Below are 22552 nucleotides of genomic sequence, written 5' to 3' on the forward strand. Positions count from 1 at the left end.
ACATTTTCTCAATTTTTCTCTCTCCTCCGATGTGCCAAGTTTCTCCAGCGTTCTCTTTCAGCAGGACGGACAATATCTGTGGACAAGCAGAGGCATTGTGAACATGAATGGAACTGGTTACGGGGGTGGGGGGGGGGGGTTTGTTTTAAATTGTAAATACAGGAAAGAGGGGAGAGAACAAAGGGAATGACTGTAGAAGAAGTGTGGACCAAAGTTGTCCAGGAGACCGAGGCCATTGGTGCCACATAAGTGGACCATAGCTGGGTCTGGAGGAGTGTAAGAAGAGGGATTTTGGTGTGGACAGTAGAGAGGGACTGCTGTGACTGACAAAAACCAAGCCATACAGAAAATGTAACTTGGAGATATACAAGTCGTTATTCACACAGCAGATCTTCTGGAGAGAGTCTAAGACAGGGGTCGGCAACCTTTACCACTGAAAGAGCCATATGGACCCGTTTCCCACAGAAAAGAAAACACTGGGAGCCACAAAACCCGTATGGCATTTAAAATGAAATAACACTGCATACAACATTTTTTTTGCCTTTATGCTATGTATAAACAAACTATGTGTTGCATTTATGAAATTGATGAACTCCTGCAGAGAAAACGAAATTACATTTCTGCATGCAACAAAAACATTTTGAACTCCGAAAAAAAGACGTTAGGTTGAAGGTTACTCCATAGTTAGCCTACCTTGGATCAAAAAATTAAAAGAAATCGTGCACTGGCGGGTGTCAGGCATTGGCAGTGGTGACATATATTAATAGCGATAAAAAAACACGTTGTAGCGGTGTGCTAAACGCAGTGCTAAAATAATGACATGGAGTTGGTAAACTGCAGTCAAAGGTAACTTTATTTGAACTAAACAGCCTTGCTTTAAAGCCTCCCTCAATCCGCCCCCCATGGGCGCGGATGCTCCAAAAGACCCGTATCCAAACCCCCGTAGGCTATCTCCCTTAGCCAGAACGGTGGCTAATTGTGAGCCGGTTCAGATGTGCCAGGAAATGGGGTTGCCACAACATTTTATTTAGATTGTACAAGATCACCATAATCTTCAAATTTCAAATTACATTTCAAAAACTAACAAACTAACATAAAATACATTTTAATTAAATATCATTTATTTTCCAAGGCCACGGGGAGCCGCAGCACAGAGATGAAAGAGTCGCATGCAGCTCCAGAGCCGCGGGTTGCTGACCCCTTGTCTAAGAGTTTCTCTCTCCTGGAGTAATGTTTTTTCGCTTTTAAACACAAAGACAACAATTAACGATTGACTACAAATTCATTCACCTGCTTTAACACTTCGAATATATTCAGGAATTTACAATGGGAGCACATCCCAACGAGCAGAACTCCTCTGAATATTCAACAGTGGTGTCTATTCCGAAAGCTTCTGAGCACAAACTCCAGAAACCCAAACAATACCCTTTTGGTACAGTGTTGAGAGATGGTGGCCTGAATATGCAATAAGACAGAATATTAAGTGGCAAAACATACCTACCTTGAACTGCACATTTGGTAGCAGGATATGTCTCTAACAACATATTAATACAGGAGATGGTCACTTAATTCCTTCCTTAATCTCATTCGGAACTTTTCCTTGACCATAAATAACATGAGCATTCATCAATTGTATTCCCTCTGTAGCTTTAATGGTACAGCATTAGCATTAGTCCTGCACTCAATGATTAGTTTCAATACTCTTAAAATAGTAGCTCAAGTTAAATTATGAATGAATAATTGCAAAGATTAGCTCTCATTTTAATTAATCCATTACTTCCTAATTCCGGAATAATCCCAAACAGAACTAATCCTTTGGAATTGTGAAAATGCAAAATTCTGAAGATCATAAACACGAGAAAATCTGCAGATGCTGGAAATCCAAAGCAACACACACAAAATTCTGGAGGAACTCAGCAGGCCAGGCAGCATCTATGGAAATGAATAGATAGTCAAAGTTTCGGGCCGAGACCCTTCTTCAGGACTGCAGATGCTGGAATTGTGAACTGTGGTCTCAAGTGCTCCCAGGCTCCAGTTACTAAGATAGGGCAGTGTCTGCTGCAGCTCAGAGCTGCATTATTCTCTATTCTCTTGGACATATACATCTTGGCCCATATAAGTGGCTGCCCCAATTAGTTGAAGTTTCATGCAAAATAGTCAAAAAAGTACAAAAAGCAAACTATCCTTTCACCAAATAACAAATTATGTATTTAAATGAAATACAGAATAAATTAGTATGCTACCAAAATTACTACAGTACTATAAGACTGTGTGTTTGTTCCTAATAGCTAATGACAGAGGAATTCATTCAGAGTATGTTGACAACTTCTTTTGATTGACTATAACTTAACATAATTAGTTTCAATATAATTATGGAGAAGGATAGCACTGGACCCAGGGTTGAGGTTTTTGATTGGAGAAAGGCTAATTTTGTGGAGATGCAAAAGGATTTAGAAGGAATGGATTGGGACGATTTGTTTTATGGGAAGGATGGAATAGAGATATGGAAGTCATTTAAAGGTGAAATTTTGAGGGTACAGAATCCTTATGTTCCTGTTAGGTCAAAAGGAAAGTTTAAAAGTTTGAGAGAGCCATGGTTTTCAAGGGATATTGGAAACTTGGTTCAGAAAAAGAGGAAGATCTGCAATAAGTATAGGCAGCATGGAGTAAATGAGGTGCTCAAGGAATATAAAGAATGTAAAAAGAATCTTAAGAAAGAAATTAGAAAAGCTAAAAGAAGATACGAGGTTGCTTTGGCAAGTAAGATGAAAATAAATCCAAAGGGTTTCTACAGTTTGATTAATAGCAAAAGGATAGTGACGGATAAAATTAGTCCCTTAGAGAATCAGAGTGGACAGCTATTTGCGGAGCCAAAAGAGATGGGGGAGATTTTGAACAATTTCTTTTCTTCAGTATTCACTAAGGGGAAGGATATTGAATTGTGTAAGGTTAAGAAAACAAGTAGGGTAGTTATGGAAACTATGTTGATTAAAGAAGAGGAAGTACTAGCGCTTCTAAAGAATATAAAAGTGGATAAATCTCTAGATCCTGACAGGATATTCCCGAGGACCTTGAGGGAAGTTAGTGTGGAAATAGCAGGGGCTCTGACAGAAATATTTCAAATGTCATTAGAAACGGGGATGGTGCCGGAGGAGTGGTGTGTTGCTCTTGTGATTCCATTGTTTAAAAAGGGTTCTAAGTGTAAACCTAGCAATTATCGGCCTGTAAGCTTGACGTCAGTGGTGGGTAAATTAATGGAAAGTATTCTTAGAGATGGTATATATAATTATCTAGATAGACAGGGTCTGATTAAGAACAGTTAACAAGGATTTGTGCGTGGAAGGTCAAGTTTGACAAATTTTATTGAATTTTTTCAAGAGGTTATGAGGAAAGTTGATGAGAGTACAGCAATGGATGTTGTCTATATGAACTTCAGTAAGGCATTTGACAAGGTTCCACACCGAAGGTTAGTTAGGAAGTTTCAGTCGTTAGGTATTAATATTGAAGTAGTAAAATGGATTCAACAGTGGCTGGATGGGCGATGCCAGAGAGTAGTGGTGGATAACTGTTTGTCAAGTTGGAGGCTGGTGACTAGTGGTGTGCCTCAGGGATCTGTACTGGGTTCAATGTTGTTTGTCATATATAATAATGATCTGGATGAAGGGGTGGTAAATTGGATTAGTAAGTATGCAGATGATACTAAGATAGGTGGCGTTGTGGATAACGAAGTAGGTTTTCAGAGCTTGTAGAGAAATTTAGGCCAGTTAGGAGAGTGGGCTGAAAGATGGCAGATGGAGTTTAATGCTGATAAGTGTGAGGTGCTACATTTTGGTAGGACTAATCAAAATAGGACATACATGGTAAATGGTAGGGCATTGAAGAATGCAGTAGAACAGAGTGATCTAGGAATAATGGTGTATAGTTCCCTGAAGGTGGAATCTCATGTGGATAGGGTGGTGAAGAAAGCTTTTGGTATACTGGCCTTTATAAATCAGAGCATTGAGTATAGGAGTTGGGATGTAATGTTAAAATTGTACAAGGCATTGGTGAGGCCAAATTTGGAGTATTGTGTACAGTTCTGGTCACAAAATTATAGGAAAGATAAATAGAGAGAGTGCAGAGGAGATTTACTAGAATGTTACCTGGGTTTCAGCACCTAAGTTACAGAGAATGGCTGAACAAGTTCGGTCTTTATTCTTTGGAGCGTAGAAGGTTGGGGGGGGGGGTACTTGATAGAGGTATTTAAAATTTTGAGGGGGATACTTAGAGTTGACGTGGATAGGCTTTTTCCATTGACAGTAGGGGAGATTCAAGCAGGAGGACATGAGTTGAGAGTTAAGGGGCAAAAGTTTAGGGTTAACACGAGGGGGAACTTCTTTACTCAGAGAGTGGTAGCTGTGTGGAACAAGCTTCCAGTAGAAGTGGTAGAGGCAGGTTCGATTTTGTCATTTAAAATAAAAATTGGACAGGTAAATGGACAGGAAAGGAATGGAGGGTTATAGGCTGAATGCAGGTAGGTGGGACGAGGTGAGAGTAAGCATCCCACACGGACTAGAAGGGTCGAGACTTCTTTACTCAGAGAGTGGTAGCTGTGTGGAGTAATGCCTGCACTGTTTTTGTGCACTTTATGCAGTCCAGTGTAGGTCGGTCTGTAGTCTAGTGTAGCTTTCTCTGTTTTTTTTTATTACATAGTTCAGTCTAGTTTTTGTACTGTGTCATGTAACACCATGGTCCTGAAAAACGTTGTCTCATTTTTACTATGCACTGTACCAGCAGTTATGGTTGAAATGACATTAAAATTTGACTTGACTTGAGATGGCTTGTTTCTGTGCTGTAATTGTTATTTGGTTATATGGTTAAAATCAGCACAGACACCTAGTGTAGATAGTGGACTGGCTTCAAACAGTGCTCTTGATGATTGCATCCTCCAGATCTTCATTTTAATTGTAACATTCAAGATGACTGCTGATATCTTCAAATTTTTCATAGTTCCTAACTTGCTGAAGCAGTGAAATTGTTCATTTTCACTCCAAGCAGTTTTTGGCATCTCCAACCCTGAATGCTTGAAACTGCAGTGAGCAAAACAGCTCTGAATCATCTTACTGTTCGTTACTTGCCAACTATCGGCAACAAAGATCTCTACTTTTTGAACACAAACATTCAGGTGACGCCATTTAACAAAATCTGCTTGCTCTAAGCAATGGTGTAGGGTCTAATGGCCACACGACATGTGCACAACTGATGCTTGTTAGAAAACGTTCGGCAACAGTCTCCTGTCCCAGTTAAGTGGCATACTGTCCCGAATAAATAAAGGGAATCCCAGCTATTTTCTTGATCTGTATTTGATCTCCAAGAATTGTTCCAAATAAGCCGATGCCCTGATTAACTGATGGCCCAATTAAACAGAATCCACTGATTTAGGAACTTGCTTTGGGATGTGTTGGCACAACATGCAATGAGAAATAATATTCAACAATTGTGAGAATAAAGAATTACAGTATATAAAAAGGAAGTCAGAGGTTAAAGTGCAGAATTTATATATATCAATATATAAATACCAATATGTATTTCCAATGCATCCTCTAAGAAGATCACAACCTTGTCATTGGGCTTGGAGGCTTATGTGCCTCAATGACCTGGAGAGCGATGTTGGCTGGAGTCAGGGCTTTATGCTTTGGCTCTTGGTAGGGTCACCCATGCCAAGCAGGCCAGGTTAATCGTGGGCCACTGGTCTTCCAGGTTTGGGGACTCAGCTCAGGGATAACAACCCTTACCGGTGAAACAAAATTGTTACAAAAACAGCAATGAAGAATCCTTCTACATCTGAGTATGATGATATTCCCAAGTCTCCACTCGGGACTTGCATGACTGATAGTAGTGAAAACTGAGAGGAAGCTACTGACACGATGAAGGATGTCCTGAATACCACAAGAGATGGAGAACCATCACTGTTGCCCTAAATGCTAGCAGTGTAATGGGCAGTAATTTCCAATGTAAACAGCTCTATAAAGAATGGTTTACAGTGTTTCCGGACCAGTTGCTGTGACTGAGGCAATACATAGAGGGGAGTGGGTGGCTATCTAGAAGAGGTGATCAGATTAACAGCCCAGGGGAAGAAACTTTTAAGATGCCGTGTAGTTTTTCTTTTACAAGCCCTATTGCACTTTTCAGAAAGGAGCTTTTAGAAAAGGCAGTTTGCTGGGTGGGTAGTGACTGTAATGACTCTTCCCGCCCACATCACTTATCATATAAGCAACATTCACAAGAAAAACTTGGTCATAAATTATACACAACTTTTTCCAAAAAAAAACACACTTTGGGCAAAATAGGAACATAGAAAACCTGCAGCACAATACAGACCCTTCGGCCCACAAAGTTGTGCCGAACACATCCCTACCTTAGAAATTACTAGGCTTACCGATAGCCCCTATTTTACTAAGCTCCATGTACCTATCCAAAAGTCTCATAAAAGACCCTATCGAATCTACCTCCACCACTGTTGCCGACAGCCTAATTCCATGCACTCACCACTCTCTGAGCAAAAAAAAAACTTAACCTTGACATCTCCTCTGTACCTACTCCCAAGCACCTTAAACCTGTGTCCTCTTGTGGCAACCATTTCAGCCCTGGGAAAAAGCCTCTGACTATCCACATGAGGAAAAAGGCTCTGACGAGCTCATAAATAGTCACGAAAATGTCCAAAGTGAATGAAGAGATTATGGGGTTAAGGACATAAGAACAAAGGAGTGGCTGGAGCAGGCCACTTGGCCCCTCAATTGTGTTCTACCACACAATCCCAGGATTCAGTTCCTCCTGTGCCAGTTCCCCATAGCCCTTAGTCTTCTGATCTTTATACATTTCTCTTCTTTATTTAACAACAAGGGAAAATGGCACTGAGCTAACAAATCAGGTCTAGTCGCATAACCAGAGGAGATTTTTCAGATGCTGAAGATTTGCATTATGAGTCCTGATGAAGAGTCTTGGCCCGAAATGTGAACTGTTTATTCCTCTCCATAGAGACCAAGCCCTAATATCATTCATAAGACCACAAGACATAGAAGCAGAATTAGGCTATTTGAACCATCGAGTCTTGCTTCACCATTGTATTATTTTTTATCCCTCTGAACAGCCGTGTCCTGACTTCTACCCTGTAGTCTTTGACATCCTGACTAATCAAAAACCTATTGACTTCCATTTAAAATCTACCCAGTGATTGTCCATTTAGTGATGGAGTAGTCATGAAGAACTTATTCCTGCTTCTTTCATTCTGTCTTAACTTCAGCTAGGGAGCCAAGTTAAAGCAAGTATTGGAAACATAGAAACATAGAAAATAGGTGCAGGAGTAGGCCATTCGGCCCTCTGAGCCTGCAACACCATTCAGTATGGTCATGGCTGATCATCCAACTCAGAACCCTGTACCTGTTTTCTCTCCATACCCCCTGATCCCTTTAGCCACAAGGGCCATATCTAACTTCCTCTTAAATATAGCCTTAATAAGCAGGTAAGGAAGGCGGGCTCTGTTGTGGGCACAGAACTGGAGAGTATGACATCGGTGGCAGAGCGGAGGGCGCTGAGTAGGCTACGGTCAATCATGGAAAACCCTGAACATCCTCTGCACAGCACCATCCAGAGATGGAGAAGCAGCTTCAGCGGCAGGTTGCTGTCAATGCAATGCTCCTCAGACAGGATGAAGAGATCATTACTCTCCAACGCCATTCAGCTCTACAATTCAACCACCAGGGGCAAGACATGTTAAAGTGCCGGGGTAAGGACTGAGCTTAAGTTACCACTCAATGCACTTTAGTAAACTATTTAAGAACTTTTTAAAAGCCATTTATTAATGCTTTTTGGGAGGGTGATTTTAGATGCACATATTTATACTGAGTTAAATACTGTATGTAATTAGTTTTGCTACAATAAGTGTATGGGACACTGAAAAAATGTTGAATTTCCCCTTGGGGATGAATAAAGTATCTATCTATCTATCTGTCTATCTATCTATCTATCAATGAACCGGCCTCAACTGTTTCCTGTGGCAGAGAATTCCACAGATTCACCACTCTCTGTGAAGAAGTTTTTCCTCATCTCGGTCCTAAAAGGCTTCCCCTTTATCCTTAAACTGTGACCCCTCGTTCTGGACTTCCCCAACATCGGAAACAATCTTCCTGCATCTACCCTGTCCAATCCCTTTAGAATTTTATTCGTTTCAATAAGATCCCCCCTCAAACTTCTAAATTCCTGTGAGTATAAGCCTAGTCGATCCAATCTTTCTTCAAATGAAAGTCCTGCCATCCCAGGAATCAATCTGGTGAACCTTCTCTGTACTCACTCTGTGGCAAGGATGTCTTTCGTCAGATTAGGGGACCAAAACTGCACACAATATTCTAGGTGCTGTCTCACCAAGGCCTTGTACAACTGCAGTAGAACCTCCCTGCTCCTGTACTCAAATCCTTTTGCTATGAATGCCAACATAACATTTGCCTTTTTCACTGCCTGCTGTACCTGCAAGCCCAGCTTCAATGACTGGTGTACAATGACACCCAGGTCACGTTGCATTTCCCCTTTTCCTAATCGGCCACTGTTCAGTTAATAATCTGTTTTCCTGTTCTTGCAACCAAAGTGGATAATCTCACATTTATCCACATTAAATTGCATCTGCCATGAATTTGCCCACTCACCTAACCTATCCAAGTCACCCTGCAACCTCTTACCATCCTCCTCATAGCTAACACCGCCGCCCAGCTTCATGTCATCCGCAAACTAGGATATGCTGCATTTAATTCCCTCATCTAAATCATTAATATATATTGTAAACAACTGGGGTCCCAGCACTGAGCCTTGTGGTACCCCACTAGTCACTGCCTGCCATTCTGAAAAGGTCCCGTTTACTCCCACTCTTTGCTTCCTGTCTGCCAACCAATTCTCTATCCACATCAATACCATACCCCCAATACCGTGTGCTTTAAGTTTGCACACTAATCTCCTGTGTGGGACCTTGTCAAAAGCCTTTTGAAAATCTTAATATACCACATCCACTGGCTCTCCCCTATCCACTCTACTAGTTACATCTTCAAAAAATTCTATAAGATTCGTCAGACATGATTTTCCTTTCACAAATCCATGCTGACTTTGTCCGATGATTTCACCTCTTTCCAAATGTGCTGTTATCACATCTTTGATAACCAACTGTAGCATTTTCCCCACCGCTGATGTCAAACTAACCGGTCTATAATTCCCTGGTTTCTCTCTCCCTCCTTTTTTAAAAAGTGGGGTTACATTAGCCACCCTCCAATCCTCAGGAACTAATCCAGAATCTAAGGAGTTTTGAAAAATTATCACTAATGCATCCACTATTTCTTGGGCTACTTCCTTAAGCACTCTGGGATGCAGACCATCTGGCCCTGGGGATTTATCTGCCTTTAATCCCTTCAATTTACCTAACACCACTTCCCTACTAACATGTATTTCCCTCAGTTCCTCCATCTCACTAGACCCTCGGTCCCTTACTATTTCCGGAAGATTATTTATGTCCTCCTTAGTGAGGACAGAACCAAAGTAGTTATTCAATTGGTCTGCCATGTCTTTGTTCCCTATGGTCAATTCACCTGTTTCTGACTGTAAAGGACCTACATTTGTCTTGACCAATCTTTTTCTTTTCACGTATCTATAAAAGCTTTTACAGTGAGTTTTTATGTTTCCTGCCAGCTTTCTCTCATAATCTTTTTTCCCTTTCCTAATTAAGCCCTTTGTCCTCCTCTGCTGGTCTCTGAATTTCTCTCAGTTCTCAGGTGTGCCGCTTTTTTTGCTAATTTATATGTTTCTTCTTTGGACTTGATATTATCCCTGATTTCCCTTGTCAGCCACAGGTGCACTACCTTCCCTGGTTTATTCTTTTGCCAAACTGGGATGAACAATTGTTGTAGTTTATCCATGTAATCTTTAAATGCTTGCCATTGCATATCCACCGTCAACACTTTAAGAATCATTTGTCAGTCTATCTTAGCTAATTCACATCTCATACCTTCAAAGTTACCCTTCTTTAAGTTCAGAACCTTTGTTTCTGAATTAACTATGTCACTCTCCATCTTAATGAAGAATTCCACCATAATATGGTCACTTTTACCCAAGGGGCCTCGCATAAGATTGCTAACTAACCCTTCCTCATTGCTCAATACCCAATCTAGAATGGCCTGCTCTCTAGTTGGTTCCTTGACTTGTTAGTTCAGAAAACCATCCCACATACATTCCAAGAAATCCTCTTCCTCAGCACCCTTACCAATTTGGTTCACCCAATCTATATATAGATTGAAGTCACCCATTATAACTACTGTTCCTTTATTGCACACATTTCTAATTTCCTGTTTAATGCCATCCCCAACCTCACTACTACTGTTAGGTGGCCTGTACACAACTCCCACCAGTGTTTTCTGCCCCTTAGTGTTAAGCAGCTCTACCCATATCGATTCCACATCCTCCAGGCTAATGTCCTTCCTTTCTATTGTGTTAATCTCCTCTCTAACCAGCAATGCTACCCCATCTCCTTTTCTTTCCTGTCTATCCCTCCTGAATATTGAATATCCCTGGATGTTGGGCTCCCATCTTTGGTCACCCTGGAGCCATGTCTCTGTGATCCCAACTATATCATATTCATTAATTACTATCTGCACATTCAATTCATCCACCTTGTTACAAATGCTCCTTGCATTGGCACACAAAGCCTTCAGGCTTGTTTTTACAACACTCTTAGCCCTTATACAATTATGTTGAAAAGTGGCCCTTTTTGCCTTTTGCCCTGGATTTGCCTGCCTGCCACTTTTACTTTTCACCTTACTACTTTTTGCTTCTACCCTCATTTTACACCCCTCTGTCTCTCTGCACTTGGTCCCATCCCCCTGCCACATTAGTTTAAAGCCTTCTGAACAGCAGTAGCAAATGCTCCCACTAGGACATTGGTTCCAGTCCAGCCCAGGTGCAGACCGTCCTGTTTATACCGGTCCAACCTCCCCCAGAACTGGTTCCAATGCCCCAGAAATTTGAATCCCTCCCCCTTGCACCATTTTTCAAGCCACGTATTCATCTGAAATATCCTCCTATTTCTACTCTGACTAGCACATGGCACTGGTAGTAATCCAGAGATGATTAACTTTGTGGTCCTACTTTTTAGTTTATCTCCTAACTCCCTAAATTCACCTTGTAGGACCTCATCCCGTTTTCTACCTATATCATTGGTACCTATGTGCATCATGACCACTGACTGTTCACCCTCCCATTCCAGAATGTCCTGCAGCCGCTCAGAGACATCCTTGACCCTTGCACCAGGGAGGCAACATACCATCTTGGAGTCTCGATTGCAGCCGCAGAAACACCTATCTATTCCCCTTACAATCGAATCCCCTATCACCATAGCTCTCCCACTCCTTTTCCTTCCCTCCTGTGCCGCAGAGCCACCCATGGTGCCATGAACTCGGCTGCTGCTGCCTTCCCCTGATGAGACATCTCCCCCAACAGTATCCAAAACAGTATATCTGTTTAGGAGGGAGATGACCTCAGGGGACTCCTGCACTACCTGCCTACTGCTACACTGTCTAGTGGCCACCCCTTCCCTTTCTGCCTGTGTAGCCTGTACCTGCGGTGTGGCCAACTCACTGAACATGCTATTCATGACTTCTTCAGCATCGCGGATGCTCCAGTATGAATCCAATCACAGCTCCAGACGCTCAATGCGGTCTGCCAGAAGCTGCAGTTGGACACAATTCCTGCACACATAGTCGTCAGGGACACTGGAAGTATCCCTGATTTCCAACATGCTGCAGGATGAACAAATGACAGGGCCGATCTCAGCTGCCATGACCTACCCAATACTTGCCTCAACTTTTGAAACTTTCTCCTTTGAAAGGAACTTACCCGGCCTTACCTCACTTGGAGTGAAGCTTGTCCTCAGCCTCTTCTCATCGAAGCCTCGAGTCAAAGCCTCAAATCTCCACTCCTTCACTGGCCCGCTCACTCACTGGCCACTCCGCTTGAGCTACCCCTCTGTTTATTTGTTTGAGCTTTTCAAACTGCTTGGTCACCTGACCTTGATTGCCCAATCAGCTGCTTTCTGCTGAGTCTGAGCTATTCAAATCTTGATTGTCTAATCAATGGCTTTCTGCTGAGCTATTCAAAGCGTGTTTGACTTGATTGCACAGTCCAACTGCCAAAACTGCCAGAATCTCTCGAGTCAAAGCCTCAAATCTCCACTCCTTCACTGGCCCACTCACTCACTGGCTGCTTTCCTGAAGCGTCAGGTTGTTACATGGGTAATGAATCATACCAGTTTCAAAGGACTCCACAAACCATAAATAAATTCTAAGTGCTTTATCATTTAACAGCGAGTGAAAGTTCCAACTGCCATGAGCCTTCTTGCAGTCCCTGTCCAACAGAGGCCAGAATTAACTTGATATGAAGAAATTATTATTTTGTTAGCTGGATGTGAATCATAGTTCCTGTGGGTGACACTGTCCAATCGGTTGAACCTTGACTTGCAAATTTTGGGTCTAAGGTTTGCCTCAGAATTGGATTTTGCTTTTATTTTTGTGTACTAAATGTGTGTGTCAGTGTTAAGTCTCAAATCAGATTCTTGGCAAAACGAAAATTATGAAATTGGTGAAGAATACTTTGGAAACAATGCTGTGGTGGTTTAGACTTGGTGCCAGGACCTGCTCAGTTTCTCCAGGGACAGCGTGCAATCTAAGCACTTTACTAAACCACAAATGGGAAAGGGGGAATGGTAGCAGTCAATTATTAAAGAGATTTTTAAAATTTCAAAAATAAAGTTTATTCATAAGAATATAAACCGTTCAAAATGTGCTTGTCTTTTTTTTTCATTCGCTGTGCCATCTAATCAACCCATCAATCATACCCTCAATCCTGTGCATTCGCACACATCACAGACATCAGCATCTCATGTCATGGCTGCCGTGCAGGAAGAGGAGTCTACAGGGGGAGGGAAGGAGCTCCCGATTTCACTCAAAGCAGCAAGGAAGTGCTGGTGAATGAGAGCCGGAAACAGGGCGCTTCTACGTGTCAGGGGCAGGAGGGTTTGCATGTGGAAGCCGGGCTGCCATTGGAAAGAAGTACACTGCAGTGGACACCTGGCGTGAGAAGCCCTGCCTCTTCCAGCAACACCAGATGGATGTTCATCACCTCACACATCATGTCACTGTGAGCTCCAGACCAGACACTCTGCATTTTACTTGGAGAGTCAGACACACACATACACTTACTTCGTCGCTCTCACACTCAGACAGACATTGCACTGTAAAGTGCAATGAAAGGGCTTTTTTCAAACTTGCTGGATTTGGTAGATGCCCGGGCAGCTAGCAGGAAGTTCTGAAACTGTCCCTGGTTCTCTGATTTCTTCAGAATATGGACATAATACCACAAAACTGTTTCATAACAGAGGTTGTAAGTCACACCACAAAACTCCATTTTACATACACCAGAGCAGAGATGTATGATAGCTAACTGGGAATTATTTATTTGAAAATAAATATTTTACCTACTGACTTTTCTAACGAGTGCTGTCTGTTCTCCTTTTGACGGAAAATCCCTGACTTGTCCTCAGAATGCCTCATTAATGAATGATAAATTATTTTTTTCCACTCTTTTGGAAACAGCTACATTATTCTTAATTGTAACCATGGGAGAGGAGAGCTGTGCAGTAGATCTATTCTGTGCAGGATAACTGAGTACACTGCTTAGACGAGGTCTAAGTTTAAGTTTATTTGGACTTTAAGTTATGTAACCATTAATCAGGAGACCTCATACAGAACGGCAGCTAACTGTCCACTTGCTCTTTGTTTGAGTAGTGACATCAGGTTTGAATTGCTTGTCTGTATTTACCCATAGTTAGGTCATGTGAATGGGGCTGGGTTGAAGATCACTGTGGGCATGGGATAATTGCTATCCCCGTGGAGTCCAAAAGACATTCCCGCTTCCTTGGGTCACTAGGCAGGTTTCATTTCACATTTGTCTTGTTTCTTTTTGCTTGTGTTGGAGATTCCAGGGGCAGGATGATCACCCCATTGATAGAGTGGCCCATTTTTAACACATTGAAATTTTGAAACATGCCTATCTGCCATACCACCCTAATTGCTGTGAGTTTTTTCCCAGTCTGTATAGTGACTAACAGTCCTGGCACTATTTTGACATTAACCTGCTAAACCTTCACGTATACTGTTGTGATTTGGAATGATGGCTGGTTCCTGACTCTTACAGAACATGGAATTGTTACTGTATGGAAGGAACCCATTTACCCATTGAACTTGCCGCAATATCTGCAAGAGTGGGCTAGTCCCCTTTTCCAAGTTTCCTGCAGCTTTGTTTTCCTCAATGAACAATCCAATTCTGTGTTGCCACCAGATTTTGCAGATTTAGATGGATAGGTACTTTATTGATTGCAAAGGTAATTAGTGTCACAGTAGCATTACAAGTGCACAGATACAAAATTACACAAATAAGAAAGAATAAGAGAAATAAGAAAGAATTAAAAAATAAGTTACCTCAAACAGTCTAACAGGAGAGGGGGACATTACATCCCCGGGTATAGTTTGACTCAATGGCTGAGGGTAAAATGACCTCATATAGTGCTTTTTGGAGCAACACAGTTGTCTTAGTCTATTAGTAAAAGTGCTCCTCTGTTCAGCATGCAGAGGGTGAGAAACATTGTTCAGAATTGCCAGGAGTTTCTGTCAGTCCTTTGTTCTACCACAGCCTCCAGTTTGTCCAGTTTGACTTGTATTACACAGCCAGCCTTTCTAATCAGTTTATTGAGCCTATTGGCATCACCTATTATCTCAGCACGCCACCGCTTTGAAGATTGTACTGGTGACAACAGCCTGGCTTATCGCGAAGCTCAAAAGGGTTAAACTTCCCTTTGACATATCACATTACAAATGTCAGAGTATTGAATTACTGGCGCTCCCCATTTGCAATATATCAGCTTATTATTGGCACATGTACTGAGATACAGTGAAAAGTTTGTCAAGCATACAGACCAGATCATTACCCAGTGCATGGAGGGAGAACGAGGTAAAACAATAGCAATGCAGAATAAAGAGTAACAGCCAGAGAGAGAGAGAGTGCAGTGCAGGTAAACAACAAAGTGCAAGATCATAACAGGGCAGATTCTGAGGTCAAGAGTCCATCACGTTGTATACGAGGCCTGATAACAATAGGATGGTATGCATTTCCTGGCCTTTTTTTTATCTTTGGCCTGATGGGAAAGACGAGAAAAGAGAGTGCCCAGGTGGGTGTGATCTTTGATTATGTTGGCTGCTTTACTAAGGAAGCAAAAAGTATAGACAGAGTCCATAAGACCATAAGACATAAGAGTTGAATTATGCCATTTGGCCCATTGAATCTGCACTGCCATTTCATCATGGCTGATCCTCTGAACCCTGTTCTCCTGCTTTCTCCCTGTAACCTTTCACTCTCTGACTAATCAAGAACTTATCAACCTCCACCTTTAATACACCCAATGATCTGGCCTCCACAGCCACCGGCGGCTATGAATTCAACTGATTCATCACCCTTTGGCTAAAGAAATTACTTCTCATCTCCATTCTAAATGGTCGTCCCTCTATTCAGACACTGTGCTCTCTGGTTCTAGACTCCCCCACAACAGGAAACATCTTCTCCACATCCACTCTAACTAAGCCTTTCAACATTCAATGGGTTTGATTGAGTCCCCCCTTGTTCTTTAAAATTCCAGCAATAAAAGCCCAGAGCATCAATTGCTCCTCATATGATAAGCCTTTTGTTTTCTGAATCCTCCTCAATATCAGCACATCCTCTTAAATAAGGGGTTCAAAACTGCTCATAATATTCTGTGTGGTCTCACCAGTGCCTTATGAAGCCTCAGCATTACATCCTTGCCTTCACTGTCTCATCCTCTTGAAATGAAAGCTAACATTGCAGTTGTCTGCCTCACTAACAACTCAACCTGCAATGTAACCTTTAGGGAATCCTCCATAAGGACTCTCAAGTCCCTTTGCAATTTGGATTTTTGAATTTTCTCCCCTTTTCAAATATAGTGTATCACCAAACACTTGCTGACACTGTATTCCATTTTCCACTTCTTTGCCTAGTCTCCTAATCTGTCCTAGTCATTCTGCAGACTCCCTGCTTCCTCAACACCACCGGTCCCTCCTCCTATCTTTGTTTCATCTGCAAACTTGGCCACAAAGCTATCAATTCCATCATCCAAATCATTGAGATACAATGTAAAAAGACACAGACCCCTGTGGAACACCACTAGTCACTGGCAACCAATCAGAAAAGGCTCCCTTTATTCCCACTCTTTGCCTCCTTCCAATCAGCCATTGCTCTATCCATGCCCAGGTTAAGATTTCTATGGTTATGTCGTGAGGTATTTTATTTTAGCACTTTTCTGAAAAAGCAGTGTGTCCTGCAGGTAAGAGAGTTTTGGCCTAAGCTAAAGATAAGGAGCTATGTTGTCCAACTTAGGAATGTTGTGTCAGCCAATCAGGATTGAAGGATGTGAGAAAGACTCTTGAGAGCTGGGTGGGAAGAGATTCTGAAGGCCAGTAGTGCACTTCATGTCATTGAGAAACATGGCTTACAGGAGAAGATTGAAGCACTGCTGCAGCACCCAAACTGGAAGGTGTGTCACAACTCAGGTCAGACTTTGGCCTTGTGAGCTACTGCCACTGGCTTCTCCAAACATTGCTACAGTGCGGCACTGTTACAGACAGGAGCAAAGTGGGAATGGTCAGAAAATGTGAAAAAGCATTCAAGGAAATAAAGAAACTAACAACATCAGATGAACCCCTATTATGACCCGTCCCTGCTCATCAGATTGGTGTGTGACACATCCCTTTATGGCATTGGAGCCGTTTTGTCACACACTATGAAAGATGGATCTAAGCGTCCCATTGTGTTTGCTTAAATATCACTGAGGAGTGCAGAATGTAGCTTCTCACAGAACGATCGGGGGGCCATTAGTCCAGTATGGGGAGGGGTGAAGTTCCACCACTACCTCTATGGACAAAAGTTTAATCTAATGGCCCACCACCAGCTCCTTGTGTCCTCTTTCAATCACAGGAAGGGAATCTCAGTGATGCCCGCTACCCAGTTGCAGCTTTTGGCACTTTTCCTAGGTGCCCACTCTTATGACATTGAGTTTAAGGGTACCAAACAACACAGTAATGCTGATGGCTTGTCACACCTTCCACTGTTGGCAACTGAAGAAGAGAAGTCTTCATTTTGTGACCCAGCAGAAGGGTTCCACACAGCACTGGTGGACCAGCTGCTGGTCATGAATTCTGAAATACAAAGGATATTGTCAAAAGTCGATGACATCATCATGCAAGTGATGACATCATCATGGCCGGTTCATGGTGATCCTGTGTTTCAGAGTTCTCAGTGAGATGAGATCAATTGTCTGGATGACAAAGAATGCCGATGTGTGGATCTCGTGTTGTGATTCCCTCTAAATTACACACTAGAGTGTTAGAGTCTGCATAAAGGGTACAGTGAATTGTAAAGGGTACAGTTAAAATGAAGAGTCTTGCCTGGGGTTATGTTTTTAGTGGCTGGGAATAGATTAAAGACTTGACCAAAAGCTGTTTGGGATGCCAAAAAGTTCAAAAAGCACTCCCACAGGCACCGTTACACTCGTGAGAGTGGCTATTGTCACATGGCAAAGAGTGCATGTTGATTTTGCTGAGCCATTCATGGACTCCATGTTTCTGGTTGCTGTGGATGCTCATTTGACATGGCTGGAGGTTACATCAGTGAAGGCAACCACCTCAGCAAAGACTGAATCCACTTTGAGGACTACCTTTGCCTGAAATGGCTTACCAGAACAAATTGTGAGTGACAATGAACTAGAATACATATCAGAAGAATTCTGACTGTTCATGAAGAAAAATGGCATCAGACATTTCATGTCAACTCCTCACCACCCAGCAACATAAGGGTTAGCTGAATGGTTTATGCAAACTTTCAAGAAGTCCATTTGTTACGTACCCCGTAACTGGGTATCTGACCAGCAAAGATAGAAGAATCCGTTGGAGTTTGGTACTATTTTCAAAACAGTGTTTATTAGTAAAATATACAAATAAATATCAACAATGCAAATATACAAATAATACACGTTAGCAATACTAAACCTAAAAGTGTGGGTATAATAATAATCAATAATAAACAAGCTCTATCGTTGTCTAGGGGATAATGAATTATCATTGGAAAGTATGAAGTTCAGTTCAGTTTATGTAGGCTGAGGTAGTTGTTGGTTCTTTTGTTGTAACCATTGGAGGGAGGGAGGGAGGGAGGGAGGGAGGGAGAGAGAGAGAGAGAGAGAGAGAGAGAGCGCGAGCGCAAACAGTGACAGCTATAGTCAGTCAAACCTTCCTTTACGTTCTTGATCCGTCGATGTGTTGTTGTGGCCACTCAGGTATGACCCCTCTCACCTTTAGCTAGACCGTTCTTCTATGGTGAACTCGTCACCCAGGCAAGGGTGGACACACACACAAGCCCCCACCGGTCTCGCTATAAACACTGAGTTAAACTGACCGATCCTTTGTTCGGTCTCCGATGCCCCACACCTTCTCGTGGGTTCCAACACTTAAGCAGTGCTCACTAGTGTGTCTCCTGGTACACCTCTTGGTGTGTCTCCTGGTGTGTCTGAGGGGTGTCTCCCCAGACCTCACTTTTATCCCTACTCACGGGGTCTCAGGTGTCAATCAGTTTTGAATGGCTTAGTCCATCAAACCAGCCCACTCCGGCTGTCCACTGAGGAATTTTAATGAACAGAATGGTACCAAGTAAACAGCCCTCTGTGGAGCCATAAGTCTTACAGGAGTCATAATATGGTGGAACAACAGGTCTCTCTCACCTCTCTTATCAGTAGCAGATGTTCTGGCATGTTTTTGTTCCATCTCTTTCTCTCTCATTAGCAGCATGGTAACAGTAACAGTTTGTGATTCTCCTGGGGGGGGAACATGTGCAACTCTGTACCCTTCTGCCCATCAGAGCAGTTCATCCTTCTTAACACCCCCATCCTTCTAGGAATTTTCACCAAAGGGGAAAATTAACTAATACAGCGTCTTACAGAATTAGAGTTTAGCAAAAATATAGAAGAGTTCTTAACTACAAAGCAATACAGATATACATTCAACTTAGCATCTAGATAAACAGTTAGTGATTACATTGTCACTTCCTTTAATATGTTGTATCTGAATATCATAATACCTTAATAAATTCCTGTAGCATCAGACTCCAATTTAATAACAACCTATTTTTTTTCTCTTTGTTAGCCAACAAATACCAAGGGTTGTGATCTTAGCTTAAATGTATATTACAAAATGTGAACTAATACAGGTGTGATTATACTGTAGTACATTACAGAAGTTTGTGCAAATACTAATCTCTATTTTACTTTTAACAGTCAATCTTCCATGGGGTTGTCTTTATTATTTACATGCTTTGTCGAATTCCCTCAAAACCAGATCCTATTATTCAAAGTGGCATTTTGTCAACCTTTGCCCCTTTTCCACTTAACTCTCACGTGGTTAGCTTGCTCACCAGTGTGGAATAGGCCTTAACAGACTCCTTTCATAGGAGTTATCTTATCACCAATGTTTTCCAAACATAGCCCATTTTCTGAACTTCCACACAATTCTTTATTTTTGAGCAAGTCATTAATTTTATCTTCAGGACCCTTCATTCTATTAGTTTTCAGTTTAACATCTGCAAGTTGTTTACCTTTAAATTCCAAAACAGACTGTAATTGATTCACAGGCACCGTGTTAACAAGCCATTGTTCCTTCAGCCTGGTTACTGCTTCTAAAACCAATTTAGACTTTAAATTTTCTTTATTCAATTTAGGAACAACACCTTTCCCTTCAATAATATTCACATCACCAGCTTTCATCTCCTCACTAACTTTTAACACACCTTCTAACACAAACAACTGAGAATTCTCACTTTCCACTGGTACCAAGTTTAACCCTTTCTTCACTGAACCAAGTCCATCTGACCCAAAAGGACTGCATTCCTTTTCAACTAAGTCCGATACCTCAGACTTTTCCTGAGCTTCAATACTAGGTTCAGTACCCTGTGACTCCACAGGTACTTCAACAACCTGAACACAAGCAAACAGGACATCTACCTTTTCCAGGCTTTCCATACCAGTCCCTCTTTCAAATTCTAAGTTCCCCTGATCCTCCCAGTTACTCTCTGGGCAACTCCCATCTGGAGTAAACTCAACCCTGCGGGTTAAAACAACTTCATCTGCTAACCTAGCAGACTCCTTCAAGGTAATGGCATCCTTTTCATCTAGGACTGCCCTTACGTCATTATTGGGAACACATTTAAATTTTTTAACTTCTTCAAACAGTCCTGTCAAGACAGACAGATCATCTGTGTCCAACGCTGGACCTTCTAATTGCCTTATCTGTTTCTCATTTTTACTCTGTGCCTCTATACATTCTCTCTTGGCTAAGGGTAGGTCTACCTCCTCTCCTTTATTCTCTTTCACCTCCCTATTCTCCACTTTACCATCCCCTAACCCCTCTAGGTTCAGGGTCGGTAAAAACGTCTCAGCCAAATCAACACTGGACTCATTTAAACTGTCCTCTTTCTCAGCCGCCTTTCTCGACATGCTGCGAGTGATCGCGCATGGGGGATAGATCTTAGAATCCAGGGGCGGGTCCTCAGCACTCATAGGCTTTCTTGACAGTTTCACTGCTGAACATACGTCCCCACCTGCTAAATCATTACCAAGAAGGACGTCCACGCCGTCTCTCGGTAATTCTGACCGCACCCCTATTTCAACTGGTCCAGATACCAGGTCACAATTTATAATGATCCCATGCAAAGGCACGGCTTCTGTCCCTTTTCCTATACCTCTTAAAACTACCTCTCCAGTCTCAGGACCAAAATCTAGCACCTTACTTAGGATCAATGACTGATCAGCCCCAGTATCTCTCCAGATTCTCACTGGAACTGGGGTCTCTCCCTCTTTCCCTCTTTCCCTTCTGAAATAAATTTCTCATGGCCCTCTCGTACTCTATCCTCCTTTGCCTTCCTTGTCAATTTGCTGATTGACTCAATACACCCTGTAGGGACTGCCGTTTTCCCTTTTCCTGTCTCCTTCTTTGGAGCAAAGCACTTAGCTGCAATATGACCAACCTTTCCACAATTATAACAGGTCAAGCCAGGAACTTTCCTGCCAACCTGCTTTTCCTCCTCCTCCTCCTCACCTTTTCCACTAGCTCCCAGCTTATTCTCTACCTTAGCCGGTGGACTTTCTCTACCGTCCCTACTGCCTTTCTGGTAACTCTTATTTGAGGAAAACTTTGTCTTGTGGGTTAGGGCATATTCATCTGCGAACCTGGCAAATTCCGATATAGACTTATTCGGCTTCTCGTTCAAATACATCCTGATATTATCCGAAACGCAACCTTTAAATTCCTCAATCAGAATTAACTCTCTGAAACGATGGAAATCCTCCTCCACCTTTTCTGCAGCACACCAATGATCCAAGAGCACACCCTTCTCATAGGCAAACTCTGCATACATCTGATTCCACAGTTTCTTTAAATTTCTGAACTTTTGTCTATATGCCTCAGGTACCAACTCGTAGACCCGAAGGATAGCCTGCTTTACTTCCTCATAATCCTCAGACTCCACCTTGGACAACGCTGCGTATGCCCATTGAGCCTTCCCTTTTAATGCACTTTGTAACAATGCCACCCACTGATCTCTGGGCCACTTCTGATTCACTGCCACCTTTTCAAAATGCAAGAAGTAACTATCAACATCTGTCTCCTTGAACTGAGGTACTAACCTAAACTCCCTACTAACATTAAACTTCTCAACTGAGCCTTCCCCTCAGTCTTTTCCCTATTGCTTTAACCTCTCCATGTCCAGCACATGCTGCCTATCTCTCTCCTTTTCCCTTTCCTCCATCTCCCTTTCAGCCCTTCCCTTCTCCCTTTGTGCCTCCCAGGCAGCTCTTTCCAACTCCCTTTTTGCCTCTAACTCCTTTAGCTGGAGCTCATACTCCCTTTTCCTCTGTTCCGCATCCAACCTTAATTTTTCCAACTCTAACTGAACCACCCCAACAACTGGTTTCTTTTCCGGGAACAGATCCAATACCCCAGCCGAAAACAAATCCTTGTCCATATAACACTGGGCTATGGCCCTCTGTATCTCCCACTTTTTCATTGATGACTTCACCTCTGTGAGATTTAATCGTTTCGCAATATTCACCAAGTCCGTCTTTTTGGCATCCTCTAGCGCCTTCAAAGTCGGGCTTTCTAAAAATTTGTCTATATCCATCTTTGCTGGTTTCCTGTCTGGTTACCCATGCAGCCAGATCAAATAATGGACTTAGAGCCCAATTCACTGGCCCCCCAATTTGGTAATCAAATCCCGGACGAGGCCCCAATTTGTTATGTACCCCGTAACTGGGTGTCTGACCAGCAAAGATAGAAGAATTTGTTGGAGTCTGGTACTATTTTCAAAACAGTGTTTATTAGTA

The sequence above is a fragment of the Hypanus sabinus genome, chromosome 21, assembly GCF_030144855.1.
Source record: "Hypanus sabinus isolate sHypSab1 chromosome 21, sHypSab1.hap1, whole genome shotgun sequence".
Classification (NCBI taxonomy): Eukaryota; Metazoa; Chordata; class Chondrichthyes; order Myliobatiformes; family Dasyatidae; genus Hypanus; species Hypanus sabinus.